Genomic DNA, 6,000 nt, shown 5'->3' on the forward strand with positions numbered 1-6,000 from the left:
CTCGGGCGAGCGGGGCGCGTATGACGGCGGCGGGGATGGGGCAGGAGAGTGGATGGCGGGCTATGTGCGGCATGGGGGGAGGCGGGATGACCGGAGGGGATGGGCGAGGGGAAGGCGGGGATGACGCGGCGACCGTGGCAGCGGACGCGAGTAGGGCAAGGGCATCGCGAGCGAAGGCGTGGTCCGCGTTGGCGGGAGCACGGTGAAGCCTGTGGACACCCTCGTTAGACACTTTTAGAGTAGTAGAAATTTATTAAGCGCCAAGTGGGCGAGCTATAGGATGATCCATGCACCCGTCACCATTGAGGGATCAGATTCCTTACCCACATCGAGGCCAAAGCTTTACTTACTGTAGGGAGCATTACTATTCTGAAGTCCTCAAAAATATGACTAACCATGTGTTTTTAGTATATGGATTATTACAGGGGGCTTCAGCTTCGGTATGAAGGTCTTCTCTTATAGCAAAAACATACGAAGATGTAATCCAAAGTTGATAAGAATAGTCACCGAAGCTGTAATCGAAAAAGCTTCGGCTTAATATAATGACAAAGACCAAATATGATGCTGACTGGAAGGGGGAAGAAGACTATTTAGTCCTTAATGATTCATGTTATGATTATAAATAGATGTCAGAGACATAAATATACTTTTACCCGGGCTATGTCCCATTTCTATAAATAGATGAACGGTAGCACCGAACTGTTCACGCTTTATTGTATTCACTCTCTCGCATCCTCAATTTCGAGCAAGCCGAAGGTATCATTGTAATATTAACATTGTTGATATTCATTTATGTTTTATGAAATGCAAAAATAAATGAATTAAGATATAATTATCATACTTCTCCCTTCACATTTCTACCCTTATATTGATATGATGAAGGTATGTCCTTCTTGACCTTCGTTTTGAGAAGCATTATACACGCAAGTAGATAATGCTTCGAAGGACGAATGTCCTTAATAATCGATAATTGTGTTGCTTTGTTCTTGACTCACAACATTTGAGAACAAGTGATCAACACTTACTCCCAAGGACTCGTAATAATATTACTATTCCGTGTTCTGCCATTCCCATTCCCTCCTCCCCGCACAGCCCATTCCATGTTCTACTATTCCCATTCCATGTTCTATTTTTCTCATTCTCCCTCCCCGCAAAGTCTATTCTCATTCTCATTCCCACGTACAACCCACGTCTAGCTAAAATTAAAAAACACAAATGACCTCAAGGGGATTCGAACTCGCGACCTCTCAGACAAATGCGAGCAGTAGCTACCACTACACCACATGTGTGTTTCTGTCTACATCTATGACAGGAAAAACATCTACTACATCTCTCCCCAAGCCTACCTGCTACCCTTGCACAATGCGTAGTAATAGATAAGTATCATCGAGATTCTTGAATTATATTTTTGGATAGAAGAAGTAGTATTTAACGAAGAGCATTGCATGCAATTTCTTTTGTCTGAATAATGTTTTCAACTTAAATTTCTTTTTTTAATGCGTGGCATTTATTCTCCATATTATTTTTCCATGGATCTGACTTGTGAGTCATTTTCATAAACCAACGCCAATGATGAATCCACGTTTCTTGCTTGGAAACCCCAAACAAACACCACTAGCAGGAGGCGCTCACGTTAGCGTCGCTCATCGATGATGAGAAGAAGCTTGACGACTGCCAGTTCGACCTTTGGAAGCAGTCCTACGTGGCCGCATGAGCCGCTGTGTATGACAAGCTTCGACGCAGCCGTCGCTTGGACGCGGTCCAGAGCAGCTGCACCATGTTGTCCATCGTCAAGCAGGGGGACCTCGGTGACTCTCGGGTTGTTCTAGGCACCGCATCCAACGACGGCGCCATCACGCCGTCCAGCTCATCGTCCATATAAAGCCCAACCTGCCATGTAAGTTGCTACTGACCGGCCATGAATTCTTGTGCACTAGGACGACGGTTATTGCTGACGTTGTGTGAGTGTCCTCGAACATGATGTATGTAGAGGAGTAGCGCATCCGATGGTGCAACGGCCAGGTGCACTACCTTGCTGATGAGCCCGAGGTGCACTTCGTCTGGCAACTCAGCCAAGACTCATCGGTATTCGCCATGTCGTGCTCGTTCGATGACTACTATATCATGGACTGTGGCATCATCTCGGCGCCGGAGGTGACGCAGAGGAGGACCGACAGCAATGATCAGTTCGTCATCCTTCCCACTGTTAAGGCAGCCTTTTGTGCTGGTCTGCCTTTAATTCTCTTTGCAAACACACACACTTGCTTTTTGTTTGAGCAAGCGCGTATGGTGGTGCGCGTCTGATGACTGACGATGTACGAGGGAACTTATTCCGGCAGGCGTGGGGCGTGCTCTCCAATGATGAGACCATGAAAATGGTGGCATATATCGAAGTCTGTATGATACTGATGTAATGTAGTGGTGAAACAACTAGATTAAAATAACAAAATTTATGTATGACCAGGATCACAAATGGATTATGAAACATTTTCTCATAACAGTATAACACATATTTTGTTTATAAGTTATATGTCCTCGTTGTAACGCACGGGCACTCACCTAGTAATGCTATATGTCCGCTTCAAGGAAATAAAAGCTAAAAGTGACTGGGTTTAGTTTTAATCTACATAGTTGTGTGTTCTCGAGGGGGAAATAATAATAATCTACAAAGTTGCATTGTTGTGAATTTATGTATTTTTATGTTTAATTTGATTAAAAAATAACATGGTATGCAAAAGTACGACAACACATGTATATAGTAGTACTACTCTCAACAATAGCAGTTACAAACATAAATCTCATACTCATCATAGAAAAAACTAAACTAAATTTTACAAATTCGGTGATGAGAACGTACCCAACGAAGGGACCCAAGATAAAAATGACTGCATCCACTCAATTTGACATCATGTGTTGCTTGAATTCATGAGCCACAATCGATGCAAATAGATGTCCACAATGTTGTACCTCGAATGCCCACCATGGTTTAGATCGATGTAAGTAGATGTTCGCAGTGTATTCCTTCGTACATCCACCATTCATGGTTTAGATCTTCAACGAGCACCGATGGTTCCGGAGGCATGCACTAAACCAACATTTTATGGATACAGAGAATTAGGACGGGAATGCGCTATCTTACAACTGAGCCGATAATTGCATTGACAAAGGTCTATTGAACAAATAGAATTTGTAGATAGATGGGTCTTTTATTGTCACTTCATATTAGGTATTTCTGTCTACACTTCATTTAAATGATAGGGTTGCACCTCTTGCATGTACTCTCATACACATACAAGATTATTTTACTTCTTTAAATTGCCAAAAAAACCACAATTTTGCTATTGTGATTAGGGCTGCTTTTTTACCGTTAGCCTTAGTGAAATTTAACCGGTTATGTTCATTTTGGTATTTGGGCGTTTTTAATGGATTAGAAAATATTTCTTTTGATGTCTTGCTAATTCAATGTGGTGAATTTTTTTCTTCTCTGATGTATGACAACTCATGGGCTATATGTAGGAGATAATGCGAGGAGTTTCAGGAAGATATAAGGATGGAATAATTTTCGTAACATACACTCATTACTTTGTTCATTATAGGTCCATTGCGCTATAGTATTAATCAAAAACCAAATAGAGCAATAGTAAGACTATTCAATAATTCATTAGTTTGTAAGGTGTAGGGTAAACAAAACTATGTAACCTAAAATTATATGTGTCGCTACGAGATTATAGATTCGAGAACCACTAAAATTAGAGTTAAAACGAAGAACTTATGGATAAAACGATATTTTAGAAGCAATAAATCTAATAGATGAGATCTGAGAGACATCACGTTTAACAATTATTTATAAAAAAAACGTAGGTTAGAACTATAAACTAGATTATTATGAAAAACATATGTTATAACTATAAATTAGATTAACTAGATTGCCTAGCTAATTAACATTAATTAAAAAATTAATTAATTAATTAAAACATATGGTATGATTAAAACAATGTTATTACTATGTACACAAAATTAATATGAACCTAACACAATTTGAACAAATTTAAATAAACCATTTAACCTAGAAGATATAATATTTTTAATAAATTAGTAGTGCAGCACAGAAATAGGTGATATGACACGATCTGATTGGTTAGATCGGTTTGTTAAAAAATGTGAAAGGTTTGTTTATAAAGACATGACCCAACTGCTGCAAATTTATCATGATTATATCTACTGTTAAATTCATATCGTATTACAGTCTTATATGTAAAAGAGCATGTGGTGGTGGTTAAACGTCAAGGCTATCACACGGGAAAGACCACCAACCTACCACTAATTTACCTTCTAACCAAGCCCTTCGATCCCACACTGCTGCTGGACATCTCGGGTTTTTTCTTAGATTGACAATGAACTAGAGATCTGATCGACGAACCAGAAACACGGTGACAAAGCTCTCGCCGAGCCGGTCACGACGATATTCTGGGTTACACTAAAAGATGAATGAACGGAGAGAAATTCCTCGCTAGAATTGTCGCCAGCGTTAGGGAGGAATTCGAACTTTGATGAGCTATTACAGGGTTGAAGATGGAATCGGGGTAAACCGTTTTATATTCTGGGATGGGCCCATCAAGGGAAAGCCAGACGTATATTTACAGAGACGGATTGTGATTATCCAAAATCTAGATAAACTCGAATTTTAAAGATTTTCTATTTTTGGAAAATAAAGAAATTCATTTTTAATGATGAAAAATGATCAAATAGCTCTAAAAATTCTAGAAAAAATTCTATGAATGTTTTGGCACCCAACGAACACAAAATATTTTTAGGTTATAAATTCTTTTAGGTGCCTCTAATAAATATATTTTTGCTTTTTAAAAATAGGAAAAGTAATCAGAATAATACGAAAAAAATTATCGGGGACTTCTACGTGGTTTGTTATCATGTTTGAAACATGTTTTGCACTTAGAAACTGTTGGGGACTTATTCTCAAATACTATGAATTAAGAACAAGGCAACATAGAAAATGTTAAATAATAATGCCCTTCGTTCGCTGAAGCATTATTTCCCCATGGATTTAATGAACTTCGAACGAAGGCCACGGACAGAATACCACGAAGGTCATACCTTCGTGGTCAAACATTCATCAATGCTAAATAAAATATTAAACATTATAGGAAAAACAAATTACATTATTCATATATTTTATAATATGAACTTAAATGTCAAAACATAATATTTGGGTACGTTTATACCTTCGCCTCTGACAGAAAATAATTCTAGCCTAATGCGTTAGCGATTACAAGATTGTGTGAACAGTGTCGGAGTACTGTTCACCTATTTATAGGCACAGGGTGCAGCTTGTGTAAAATTACATTTATGTCCTTTACAATCGACTATAATAATGACACAAAACATCATGGGTCTTTAAGTCAATTCATCTTTAAGTCGGTTCGGCCCTTCGTCTTGACATCTGTCATTATGTCGAAGCTCTATAGGTAATAGCTTCGGCGCTTGCTCCTGAGAAGATCTTCCAAAGGTGTTCTCTTTCTTTAGGATCTTCAGCTACGAAGCATACCCCCAACAGTAGCCCCTTCGCGGTGCTAGATCGTTTTTCATAACGAGCTTGATCCGTGAAAAATCTTCTAGGCTTTAGGACGCCGAAGATCCGAAAAACACCTTCCCTGATCTCGATGGCGAGAAACGATTAAAATAATCGTCGCACGAGCGGTGGCCCCATCTTGCAGCAGTTACGCGCGCCCCAGCGATTCACCTTCTCGGACCCTGCGGCCCACCGTTCAGCGAGTGCGGGTGACTGTTTGTTCGGTGCGGGAGATCTTGACGATTTACCTTCCCACCTGCGGCACTATATAAATAGACGGGTAGGTGTGAAGTTACCGCAGCATTCATTGCTATTGCACTGTTTTGCTGCCAAAATTTTAGTCATAGCCGAAGCTTAATCATCGTGCTCAGACGAAACTTCGCTTTTGATTCTGCTTTGTCACAAGAAGAAGA

This window comes from Zea mays, chromosome 2, assembly GCF_902167145.1.
Source record: "Zea mays cultivar B73 chromosome 2, Zm-B73-REFERENCE-NAM-5.0, whole genome shotgun sequence".
In the NCBI taxonomy this organism is placed as follows: domain Eukaryota; kingdom Viridiplantae; phylum Streptophyta; class Magnoliopsida; order Poales; family Poaceae; genus Zea; species Zea mays.